Raw genomic sequence first — 12,934 nt, 5'->3', positions numbered from 1 at the left:
GTCCCCGTCATCCAAGATCGGAGGGGAGGGCTGCCGCCTCCCTGCCCATCTCCTCCCAGGCAGCACGTATGCTCACTTACCACCCAGGTACCAGGTGTGCTCACCCGCTTCCCCGTCACTGGAGGCCAGACGCCCCAACAGGGTGCTGGGAGGTCGACTTGCCTCCGATGGGCTTGCTTCAGGTCATGCTTATATCCATTCTTATCTTTAAAAAAAAAAAAATGGCATTTTAAGCATTCTGGACCATATCTTCTATGGGCACATAGAGCTCAATGTTACCCTTCTAATAATTCTCCAAAATGCAGCACTTCATGAATGATGAGATGCTAAGTATCCATCTGAGTGATTTTAACTTATTGGCCTTTGTGTATATGTACACAATGGAATATTACTCAGCAATTTAAAAGAACGCATTTTAATCAGTTCTAATGAGGTGGATGAAACTGGAGCCTATTATACAGAATGAAGTTAAGTCAGAAAGAAAAACACCAATACAGTATATTAACACACATATATAGAATTTAGAAAGATGGTAACGATGATCTTATATGCGAGACAGCAAAACAGACACAGATGTAAAGAACAGACTTTTGGACTCTGTGGGAGAAGGCGAGGTTGGGATGATTTGAGAGAATAGCCTTGAAACATGTATATCATCATATGTGAAACAGATCACCAGTCCAGGTTAGATACATGAGACAGGGTGCACTGGGATGACCCTGACTGATGGGATGGGGAGGGAGGTGGGAGGGGGTTCAGGATGGGGAACACCCCTGACTGATTCATGTCAATGTATGGCAAAACCCACTACAATATTGTAAAGTAATTAGCCTCCAATTAAAACAAATAAATTAATTTTTTTTAATTTATTGGCCTTAAGGATTATCTTCAAGTAATAGCTTCAATTTCATTTATTTTCAGAATTTGTTATGGGTTGAATTGTGCACACACCCCCACCCCGATTCATATGTCAGAGTCCTAATCCCTGGACTTCAGCATGTGACTGCATTTGGAGATGGGGCCTTAAAAGAGGTGATTAAGATGACTGAGGTCACGCGGGTGGACCCTGGTCTAATCTGACTGGTGTCCTTGTAAGAGATCAGGACACAGGCACGCGGAGGGGTGACGCTCTGAGGACACGGGGAGAAAAGCAGAGAGGCCTCAGGAGGAGCCCGCCCTGCCCACACCTGAAGCTTGGACTTCAGCCCCCAGGACTGGGAGAGGCTCCACTTCTGTTGTTCCAGCCGCTCCGGGAAACTAACGCGGAGCAGGTAACTGAACCCAAACATCAGGGGAGAGGAAGAGCCTCGAGTGAGCAGAGGTCCGGGGAGGCGGCTCCGCACGTGCGAGCCAGCCCCATGCCCGGCGGCATCCGCTGCGCGGGGAGCAAGCCCCGAACGCGCCCTGCGCAGCCCGGCCGGGCGTGCCTGGCCACCCCGAAGCCCCAAGGTGAGGACGGCGGCGGAAGCGCGGCGCCGGGCAGGGTCCTGGAGAAACGTGAACGCGGAGGGACACGTGTGCTGTGTAGGCGGCGGAGAGGGCGCGCGTGCAGGGCAGAGAGGGCGCCTGCATCAGGCCCGGGGCAGGGGAGGCGTGTGAGCAAGCCGGCCGAGGTACCGCTGAAACCCAGGCTCCGGGCGTCTCTTTACGCAAGTGACGCTGCCTGTGCGTGAAGACGGGCGCCTCTCTTCACCCCACCAAGAGCAGACACGGCTGACGGAGGCACATTTATTTCATTGCTCCTCCCATCAGGAGACAGGAGAATGATGAAGGCCGTGCCTGGTCCGGGGCGGGGGGAGGGCGCTGGCGTTCAGGAAGATGACCTCTGCCCCAGATGACCTCTGGACCACAATGGAGGTGGGATGTGGGACGGGACTGGGTGGAGGACGGGACATTTTTAAAGCCCACCTGCCCCCAGGAGCAGCCCCCCTCCAGGCGGTGGGAAGACCGCCTGCGGCAGCTGGAAACCCCTGCACCCACCCCAACTCCGTCCTGGCCGCCGGTCCTGGCAGAGCGCACCAAACCCCTATCAGATCGTAGCCCTCACGCCGCACCTTCTTGAGAACTTTCCCTGCAAAATAGGGTCATTAATTCTGGGCCCTCTATTCTCCCCATCTGTGCATGAACAACTCCATGAAACATTTGTAAACCAAGTCAGACCTGCTTTGGAGAGGGGCTGAGGCCCCGGGGGATCTTTGACTGGTCTATTTCACGCCCTCAGGGACTCCTCGGTAGGTGAGACAGGGCCTGGGACCCACGAGGCTGCCCCGTCCAGCAACATCTAGGTCTCTGAGCTCCTCAGAGGAGAATGGGACCCACTCCACATCCAGGGTAATGCCTCTCTTTGGAAAAGCTGAATTCAGACCAATCGCATGCTGTTGATCCCCTGGGGACCCCAGGCTTGATGACAGCGGACAGTGCGGGAATTGCAGGAAGGGCCCCAGTGGCACCCCACTCCAGTACTCTTGCCTGGAAAATCCCAGGGACAGAGGAGCCTGGTAGGCTGCAGTCCATGGGGTCGCTAAGAGTCAGACACGACTGAGCCACTTCACTTTCACTTTTCACTTTCATGCATTGGAGAAGGAAATGGCAACCCACTCCAGTGTTCTTGCCTGGAGAATCCCAGAGATGGGGGAGCCTGGTGAGCTGCCGTCTATGGGGTCGCACAAAGTCGGACACGACTAAAGCAACTTAGCAGCAGCAGCAGCAGCCCCAGTCTGAGACAGAGGGGGCCTGAATGGCTAGTTCAGACCGCTCTTCTTGAGGAGGAAACACATCTTTCATACCTTTGTGGCACCAACATCTCCAGGGGGTGGAACCTCTTACGAAGTCAGTGCTCATTAAACATTAGCGGGATGAAGGTGTGCATGAACGAATGAATGAATCCTCCTGCTGGGGAGGACCAAGCAGATAACCACCCCTAAGGAGCACATGGACAAGCCTGTCCCGTGAAGGGCAGAGGGCAAGCAGTTGTCGCCCAGTATCTGCAGGGACCCAGGACTCCCATGAGTACCAATACCCAAGGATGCTCCAGTCTCTCATATGAAATGGCACAGTATTTGCTTATAACTTATGCACATCCTCCCTACACTTTAAATCATCCCTGTGTTGTTTATAATACCTCATAAGTGTAAGTAGTGTATAAATGGCGGCCAGCCTACAGCAAATTCAAGTTTTGCCCCTTAGAACCTTCTGAATTTTTGGGGGGGGCAATAAAATGTGATTTAGGGGCTGAAATTTGAATTTCATATAATTTTCACATGTCATGGGTTATTTTTCACCTTTTGATTTTTTTCCAATTATCTAAAAATAGAAAAACTGCTCAATTCAACAGTCATCTAAAAATGAGTGGCCAGCCAGGTTTCTTGACCTCTGACCTGAGAGGTGGTTGCCCCATCCAAGGGTCCACGCAGGAGGAGGGGGGCCGGGTCACACTTTTCAACACCGGCTCATCTCCGGGACACAGATCCTCAGTGCAGGCGGAAGCTGCCTCCCCAGCCGAAACCACAGCCAGGCTGCACCTCTACCCACAACCCCCCCCAGTTAACACGGGCTGGAAATAACTTTCCCTCGAAGCTGCACGACTAACACTTCTGAGCGTGTTTGTAAACTGCACAACTTTGTCTGTCTGGGCAGGACAGCCTCTGTTCCTTCAAATTTTCAGCCTTAGAAACTCTCTGTGGGGGCCCCTTGAGACAAGCAACGGGCCCCTCACTCACTGCTTCTCAAGACCCCCCAGTCATATGATAGCTACGCTGGTTTGTTTTTTGGGTTTTTGTTTTTTTTTTGCAGCTCTGGGTCCTCACTGCTGCACTGGGATCTTCTCTAGTCATGGCGAGCTGGGGTACCCCTCCCTGTGGTGCAGGGGCATCTCATCGCAGCGGCTTCCCTTGTTGCGTGGCGCCGGCTCTAGGGCGCTTTAGCTTCAGTAGCCGTGGCACATGGGCTTCGCTGTTCTGCTGCACGCGGGATCTTCCCGGACCAGGGATCGAACCCGCATCCCCTGCATTGGTAGGCAGATTCTTATCCACTGCACCACCAGGGAAGTCCCAGTAGCTAGTTACTATCCAATAGTTTTAGTTCTCCTCTGACAAGTTTATACATTCAGATGATACACTTTGTTCCTTCCACCAGCTGTCAGGGTGTCTCGTCCCCTCTACAGACCAGGGGCAGGGGGAAGCAAACAGACCTCCCCCTCCCGCCCTCTGCTCTCTCTACCACTTTGCCGATTTTATTTTACACTGTCAGGAATACTAACACTGGCATTCACTCCTGAAGCCATAATTAAGTCTTCTGGGCTGTATTCCTAGGTTGATTATCAAAGATAAATAAAAGTTTTTAAAACGTTAAGTGCGTTGATATGATGACTGTGTAAAGATTGTTCCCTTCAGACCAGGGGCTTAAATCTCTGTGAATCCACACTCAGGGTACTCTGTCGACCGAGGGGAAATGTTCCTTGCATCGAAGTTACACGCTAGAGTAAAAATGCCATGTTCTGAGTTTCTGTGTGAAGTCCCCCGTCCGATCGTAAAGGACCCTGGTCTTGTAAGCCCATCGCCTTCACTCTGCCCTGGGTGGGAGGGAGACCAGTAGAGGGTAGGGTTATGAGTTTTCCCTGGAAAATAGCATCTACACACGGAAAACCAGCCGCAAAATCCTCTGAGTGCCGTGAAACACGGGAAGCACAGCATGACAGGTGGTCTTGACTGGCGCCGGTGTCTGGGCACCGGTTCTCGCGGGGCGCGTGGACGCTGTCTTTGGCGGGGGGGTGGGGGGAGCTTCTCGAGCTGCCTGACTCCATCAGGGGGTTGGACAGCCCCGTGCCACTGCCCGCCTGCCGAGGGCTCCCAGCTCTGCTCCTCGGGCGCTTCTGTGACACCCCCAGAGGCAGCCCCCTCCGGCCGGGGGAGGACAGCTGAGCGCAGGGGCCCGCCCCCCTCCCCACCAAGAGGCAACTCCAGAGGCATCCCTGCCTTACAGAGCGGAGCCCCGGGGACTGCCTCTGCGGGGCTCCGTCCTCCGGAACACAGGCCCCCCCAGCTCCTCGCTCACCCGTGACTCCTGGGACCACCTCCCGCACAGACACTCCCCCACGCCCTCACCTGGCCCCTCCCCAGGGCACTCACGCCAGCACTGGGAGCACCATGCCCTCCCTCCAGGGGGACGGATCCTTCGACCTTTCTGGAAAGGCGCCGACATTTTCCCCTGGTGAGGCTGAAATCTGGGGGTCTGGGAGCTGGGTCTGGGTGAAAAGACTCCAGTGGAGGCCGTCAGGACACTGGCTGGAGGGCCCCTAGGCCTGAGCCCTAGCAGTGGGGGTGGGCAGAGAGTGAGCAATGCGGAGGAGACCGAGGGCGGCGGGGCTCGTAACGGAGGTCAGGACACAGCCTGGGTGCTGCCCGCTCCGGGTCCTTGCCAGGACTGAACCACAGCACCACGGCCAAGCATCGGAAACACGGTCTGAGAGGGATGCCCACCCTCCTCCAACCCCCAGGAGGCAGCCTGGGAGTCCTTCAGGGGCCACAAGAAACTGCGGCGGGCAGCTTTCTTCTGGATGATCAGGCCAGATCCTGTGACCAGAGTTGCCAGCAGAAGCAAGAGAGCAATCGGCCTCCCCGAGCATCCCCCCTCCCCCACCGCACAAGGCACTCTGGGAAAATCCCCGTGGGAACAGGGTGCCTGCAGGAAAGACCAGAGGCAAGGACCACGGTGCTGGAGCCTCGGTCATGCCCGATACCCCCTCCCTCTCCTTCACACAGGGCCTCCCGGCCCTGGCCTCAGTGGAGGCCACACGCCCCCTCCCCAGAGCTCAGTCCCAGCAGGCAGGACTCTCCCCAGTGGAACATGAAGGGAAGTGACCTTGCAACCCTGTCACCACCTTCACAGCCATTGCATCTCGTCTTCTCCCGTCCCCTCCTCTGTGGCCAGACTGTTGTTGCAAATGAGCCTGGACGGGACAGACCAGCAGCTCACGTCGGTCCGGGGGGAGCAGAGATTTCCAGGCCTCTCCATGCGATAGGAATAACTCCCAGGCTCATTTAAGCACCATGGTGCGCATCTCTGAGCCTGAGGCTGTACCCGACAGTTAAACCTGGTTAATCGGGGTGTGGGACGGTGCTCACCTGGAGCTGGAGGAGGGGGCCCAGGGTCGGGCACCGTGCAGGCCAGGCTGCTGCCTTAGGGTCGGGGACGCAGAGGGGACCGGGGGCGGGGGTGGGGGGAGGGGGAGAAGGAGCTGCATGGAGGAGACCTGGGCCTGCACTGTCCTAACTCTTCCCAAGGGGACCCCAGGGCCACCACCTTGGGGGAAGCAGGAAGACATCCCTCTGACCCCACCAGCTTGGAGGTTCACACACCCACCCGCTCAGCGAGAAGTTTGCCTTTTCTGCTGAGAAAGGCGCACTCCAAGGTGTGAGGGTCTGGACCAGGGCTCCAGAGGATGGCCACGGCCCACAGGGCCGGGGGTGGGGGGGGGGCCAGTCCAGGAGTCGGCAGCCCCGGAATCACTCTTGTTTGCTGAAGCAAATCCTCGGTGGGTGCCTGGGGCTAAAGGGCACGTCAGAGCCACTGTGTAGAGACCCCTGGTGGAGGGGCGAGGCCAGGAGGCCTCTGGTGGGCCCCTTTGAGCCCTGTGCCTCTGTGAGCCCCAAATCCATGAGGCCGCCCCAGCGCATGGATGTCCTGGGGCCCCAGACCTGGGCTGTATCTGGGGCGGTGAGCGGCCTGAAGGGGCGTAGGGGGAGGGGGACACGGGAGGCCATCTGCCAAGCCGTGTGGACGCGTGGGGAGGCCTCCTGACCATCTCAGCCTGTGGCCACATCAGGCCGGGCTCGCCTGAGACCTGGCCGCCCTGCCGTCTCCTTGAGAAGCCAGCCACGGCCGTATGTGTCTCCAGATAAAGGTGGAAAACGGAGAACTGACTTTGAAGTATTTCAGGTGGTTTAAAAGACTTTTACAAAGTGTCTTCTCTCCTCACAAAGCCCCAGGAAACAAAGAAAGCACATCAAAAACTCAGTGAGGCAGGCACGTGGAGACACAGACCCATGAGATTGAGGAGGCCCATGTGAGGGTGGGGGGCGGTGGAGGGGCAGGACCCAAGGGGCAGGGGCCGGCGGCCCTCTTCCCAGACGGGACCCTGAGGCAGAGAGACCCTAAGCGTCCAGGCGGGGGGATTCAGAAGGTGGGCCTGGGGCCATCTCACTGGTCTGTGGGTTTTCTTGCACCTGCTAAGTCAAGCTCATGCAGAGCCATGGGGGAGGCCAGAGGCCATAGACTCAGGGGTCCCTGCCGTCCGAACAGGGACCCTTGAAGGGACAGCCATCCGTCAGGATAGGGGTCAGCCCTGAGGAGCAGCATCTCGCAGCCCTGGGCCAGCTTTGCACAGCCTGAATCCGCGTGGGTGGTGGCTTTCCAGAAAGGCAGGGCGGCGGACCCGTGCTATTTATCAGCGCGCTAAACCTCAGTTCATTTGCAAGTGGAAGTTTGCATTTCACTTTTCTAAACTGTGAACAGAACTCAACAGTCCAGGAGCCTGTACCCCTGAAATCATGTTCAGGATGAAGACGAGGCCGTGAGGAGAGCCGTCGTGGGCGCGTGTGCAGTGGGATGTGTACGCAGGGCTGAGGCGGGCTGTTTGCAGCAGAGCACACGTTCGCAGCCTGCAGAATCACGCCCTCCCCTGTAAAGCCTGAGTCACTAATCGATAGAGCTGGGGCTGCCCCTGGCGGGCGGGGCGCGTCTCCTCGGCCTCAGGACAGGGGACCAGATAAGGAAGTTCCACATTCTTCCCACTGAGTAAACATCGGCCCCCAAGGTCCCATGCGCTGGTCTTGGTGGGCGCTGTTCCCGTGGATTCTGAATGAAGATGAGATGCACAGTTGCAAGCCTGTGCTCATAATGCTTCCTCGTGAGCCAGCGTCTTAACTGTTCCACGTTCCGTGGAAAGGGTGCTCATGGGCATTGCTGCCAGGCTTGGCCAGTAGAGGAGCAGAGCTCGTGGTCACGCCCTCTGAGCAGGTAGGTCCTGGCATGGGCCTACCTGTAAACATTTGTGAGCCAACGGGTGACTCTTTCCTGCAGTAACACCTGAGCTTGAGATGTAACTGAACACCGTGGGCAGCCCTTATGTTGGGGTGAAGTCAGGAGTCCGGGAAAGGGTGGCCTGGACAGGGGAGGGGACAGGAGCCCCCTCGGGCACCCGAGAAGGTGAGGACTGGGGACTCACCTGCCGGCTGGACAAGTCCGGGCCCCCTCTCCACTGCATGCCTTGGGGACAGCGATCTGGCAACAGAGAGACATTTCACAGCTCACTATTTATGGGTCTGCAGGGGGCCGCTCCGCGGTGGAAATGCACTTATAAAATTGGAGCGATCACTCAGGGGGCGGATTTTCTGTAAACCCCCGGCGACTCGGCCAGGCCGACGCAGCTGCTTGCCTCTCTGCCTCGCCCTCCCGGGCAGAAGACACCAAACTCCACCATCCACGCCTGGGGGGACCCTGGGTCTCCCGCCCCCCACCCTTCCCTGCCTCCTCCCTGGGGTCCATGCCAAGACATGCCTGCTTAGAGGGCATGACCGCAGTCTCAGCTCCTCCACCAGACAAGCCTGGCAGCGATCCCTGCCCCCCACCCTGAGGGCCCTTTCCAGGGTCGGAGAAGACCTAGCTCTTCAGTGCTTCTCCAGGACTGGGGGGAGCAGTGCAAGGTGCCCCCTGAGACCCAGGCGCTGGAAAGGCCCCAGCCCCATCAGAGACCCTTGCTGGGGAGCCGCGGCCTCCCCGCCCTCACGGTGGGCACTTGAGAAATGTTCCCAGGGATGGAACTGTGCCTTGGCAAGCCCACGACGGGGCTGGCTGCCAAATGTTCTCCCAGCAGCAGGGGCCGTTTTGCAGGAAAGAGGAAAAATGATTGCAAATATGAGCTGACGTCAGCTTTGTCTTTGGAGCCTGAGAGTGGGTAGCAGATGAGGTCATTTAAAACGCTCTGTCTCCTCCTGGACTCCTCCCTGCCCTGGGAGAGAGGAACCCTAGATCTCAGGGCCTCAGAGGTCTACACAGCTGTGCACAGCCGGCTCCGTGCCCCCCAGGGGCCCTGGGGTCTCTGACGACAAGCTGCTTCAGTCCCGCTGGAAGCACACTGACCAGTTAGACCTCCCTTGGTGATGCTGCCTGGAAGGTGGGCCTTCAAATCCTCCATGTTTCCTGGCACCCGACCCTCCCATCCTGAATGCCCGCAAGGGGGCACCTACAAGCCTGGGGTCTCCCTCACCCTGGGCTCCATCCTTGGACACTGACGTCCTGTGACCATTCGGCAACCCGGGAATCAGCCCCTGTGGTCACTTCCGGTTCATCCAGGAGGCAGCTGAGCCACTGAGAGTGAAGGGACCCACACTCAGAATCGGCAGCAAAGACCTCAAACCACAGAAGGGTGGTCCCCAGGGACAGCAAAGGGGGAGAGGTGCCAGGGAAGAAGGGGCACAGGGCGCCAGACTGGGCTGCTCAGGTGCTCAGAAAGAGGTACCGGGCTGCAGAATGCACAGAGGAGCCTGGAAACCAGACCAAGACTGCCGAGCTTCAGGGACCCACACGCAGATCCCCAGCTGTGTGACCTTGGGTAGATCACTTCACCTCTCTGAGCCCCGCTGTCCTCATCTAGAAAATGAGGATAATAAAAACTATCTCAGAGGTGCTTTAAGAACTGAAGAATTATAACTAACACCTACCTATTGAGAGCTAACACTCAAGGCCCTCAGCTAAGAGGTTTTCAGGATCACTTTAACGCTGACACCGATATTGGGGAAACGGAGGCAGAGGGCTGAAACAACCGGCCCAAGGCAGATGGCTTGGTGCCGTCCTGAAAGAGTGAGTGACCTCTGCCAAGCCCGGGGTGGCAACTGGGGGGCCATTCTTAGCCACTGCCAGTCGACAGTTACTTCTGGACGCCCTAAACGTGCTCCAGGACCTGGGCGGTGTCTGGATGTGGGGGAGGGGAAGCCCCCCAAAGCCCCCCACCCAAAAGAAAGAGGCCTCTGAACTAAGTAGAGACAGTGTAGAGCCTTCTGTCCAACATTCTGTCAACAGGGACCCAGCAAAGACCTCCAACCCACCTGCGTGTAAGACAGAGCCTGCATGTCGGGGACAAAGAACAGTGGTCACACGGCTCCTCTGAGCTCCAGGGGCCCCGAGCCCACCCCTGCACAGCTGCAACCTGGGGGTGGCTGTGAGCAGGCCCTCCAGATAAACTCAAATGTCCTCACCTCCAAGGACATCTCACGTCATCAGCCTCATCTCTTGAGTGAGATTCAAAGCAATGGCTCCACGATGAGAGGTTCCTGGCCCTCCATCTTCCTGTCCGCAAGACTGGGGTGATTGCTTATCTGTTCCACCTGGAGGGGCCCCTGGCTAGGGCTCCAGGCTCACGCCCCGGCTTTCCCCCTTCCAGCATCCTCCTCCCGTTCCAGCTGCCACCCAGCTCGGGGCTGTGCTGACCATTCTCCTGAGAAACCCCATCCACGGCTCCGGAACACCTGTCCCCACATCCCAGCCGCCAGAGCTCCTTCCTCCCCCAACGGCATCATCACTCAGCATGCCCACCTCCTGTGTTCCTGGAGTAGACTGGAAGCTTCGTGTGGTCCACACAAAGGGCCATCCACCCCCACGCCTCCTCCAGGCAGACACGAGGCAAATACTGGCCGATGGAGAATCAGAAAGTGGCTCCACGGTGTCACCCTCCGACTTCCTGACCCACCACGCCCTCTGGGCGAGAAGGGGAGTTCTTCCCAGCAGCCTGTCCACATAAAGAGCAGGGAGAAGGGAAAGGCCCACAGACCATAATTCCTCCCACTTTATGGCAGATAATTTAACATCAAAATGGAAAGTGGAATGGACTTAAAAATGATGGTAATAAATTGTTCTGGCTGCTTGTCATCCCACGAGATGGAGTGTTAACCGGGATGGGATGGTAGGAATCTGTAGATGGGGATGGGAACCACTCTTTGAGTTTCAAGGTGAAGCTCTTGAGGGAATAAAAATAAATGCTTTTTCTCAAATCTAAAAGGACGGCACGTGCCTGTGAGAGTGGGTGCCCCCGGGCTGAGACCTCCAGGCCACACAGGCAGGCGGTGGAGTGGGACTGGCTCTTCTCCAGGGCTGGTGTGGCAGCGCCCTGGGGCCGGCCGGGAACCAAGGCCAGTGCAGAGCCTTACCGAAGAAGACCAGCACCGCTGAACGCCGTTTGAAGGACAAGCTGGCCTCTGCAGCGGAGATGCCGCACACCCGGGGACAACCTGGGCAGGGATGCCAGGCCCCGCCCACCTCCGTCGCGTCCCTGTTGGCAAACCTTGGCAGGGAGGGTGGGCCTAGTTCCCGAGTCAGGAACTGTCCGAAATGAAGCAAGGCCAAGCAGGCAAAAATCCAAATTCCACCCAGAAGCCAGCGTGCAGATCTGACTTAAGACTGAAAACGAGATAATTGCATGCAAAACTTGATCAAGAAGGGCAAAAATTTTCAAAGTGAGAGTAGCCCAGGGGAAGACCAAGGATGACTCTTGGGCCAACAGGGACTGTGTGACTCAGTCCCATTCCTGAGTCTCTGGGCCCCTGCCTCAAACAAGAAGAACAAGACCTGGACCTTAAGACACACGCAGGGTTCCTACCCGCCCACCCCATCCACCCGCCATGGGCCACTGCTCCACCCCACTGTTGGCCCTGCCCCCACCCCATGATGTGCGCTGCACCGCCCCTACCATGGTCCTCTGCCCCACCCCTATTATTGTCCCTTGCCCCGCCCCCACCATGAGCCCTGCCCTGCCCCCACCATGGTCCCATGCCCCGCCCCCACGATGGGCCCTGCCCCGCCCCCACCATGGTCCCCTGCCCCGCCCCCACCAGACAGCCACACCACAGCTGCTCAGAAGCTGAAGCACGTTTTCCAGAAGTCCTCAGAAGTGACCAGTGCTTGTCGTCTGAGAGAATTTCCTTTTTCACCACAGCCAGAGACGCTAGAAGGCAAATCCAGGCAGCGAGCCGGGCTGTCCACCGGATCAGACCGCCTGAGGGCTGAGCGTCCCGAGGGCCGGCCTTGGGGGAGAAGTCCGCCCCGGGGTGTCTGCGGGCATGTGTGTTGGCTGAGGAAAGCGCGCATTGCTCCTTGCCAGGGTTTGCATGTGCGTGCGTGTGTGTGTGTGTACATGTGTGGGTGTGTCACGCCTTGTTCTGAGGCCTTGTCGGGTTAACAGAATCCCAGGTAAGTGGCTGGAGATCTCACAGCTTACAGGCACCTCGTCGCCCGTCTTTTCCAAGAGCAAGTGGGAGACTGCCATGGCACTGTAAATCAACTACACGCCAACATAAAACAAAAATTTCTCAAAAATCTGCGTTCAGGTATGTTTTAGAAATCAGGATTATTTATCTCAGCTCTACTTAAAATACAGCCTACCTGAACTTTGGCTGAAAGGCACATGTGTAAGAAATACAATTAAACAGTCTGTGACGCCGAGGGGAAACCTGGTCCCAAATTCCAATAAACACCCGGCTTTACAAGCCCGGCAGGGACGCAGGCTCCAGAATCTACAAGGACCGAGGGAGGGTGGAGGTCTGGCCTCCCTGAGGCGAGGTCCCAGGAGCCTCCTCTGTCAGAAGGCTGGCTCTTCTCGTCCAGGTGGGGCGGGAGCGTCTTCCTGCTGAGGGCAGAGTCGTGGGCTTCAGCGGGCGGCCCGTCTCTGGGAACAGCTGTGGATGAACTTTACCTGAGTTCAGGGAGAAGCAGCCTTCAGGTAAGCAGTAGCATGTGCCAAGTGGAAATCCCAGCCCTTGTGTATTTAGTGAGTGAAGATAAGACTTCCTCTTTGACAGCAGACGGCTGCAGTCATGGAAGCCGTCCTGCTGCTGCTGACAGCGTGAACCTGCAGAGCAGGCCCCGTGCTGCTGCCCGCACCTGA

General features: G+C 57.4%; 1 long non-coding RNA gene across 3 annotated transcripts; it reads right to left on the bottom strand.

The window, feature by feature from the left end:
• Nucleotides 1-6,997: 6,997 nt before the first annotated feature.
• On the bottom strand, nucleotides 6,998-12,052 carry LOC122438018. Of its 3 annotated transcripts, none has more exons than XR_006268422.1 (6): nucleotides 11,883-12,052; nucleotides 11,336-11,451; nucleotides 10,591-10,684; nucleotides 10,254-10,344; nucleotides 8,225-8,280; nucleotides 6,998-8,038 (listed from the first exon to the last, which is right to left on the bottom strand). It is a non-coding gene; the product is annotated as an uncharacterized LOC122438018 (long non-coding RNA). The 3 variants fall into 3 exon arrangements; XR_006268423.1 differs by having other exon boundaries at nucleotides 6,998-7,854; XR_006268424.1 differs by lacking the exons at nucleotides 6,998-8,038; nucleotides 8,225-8,280 and adding an exon at nucleotides 9,570-9,648.
• Between the last annotated feature and the right edge of the window lie 882 nt (nucleotides 12,053-12,934).

The sequence above is a fragment of the Cervus canadensis genome, chromosome 3 (genome assembly GCF_019320065.1).
Source record: "Cervus canadensis isolate Bull #8, Minnesota chromosome 3, ASM1932006v1, whole genome shotgun sequence".
Taxonomy (NCBI): Eukaryota; Metazoa; Chordata; class Mammalia; order Artiodactyla; family Cervidae; genus Cervus; species Cervus canadensis.
The sequence above is the reverse complement of the archived record's forward strand: the minus strand, read 5'-3'. Positions and strand labels throughout refer to the sequence as shown.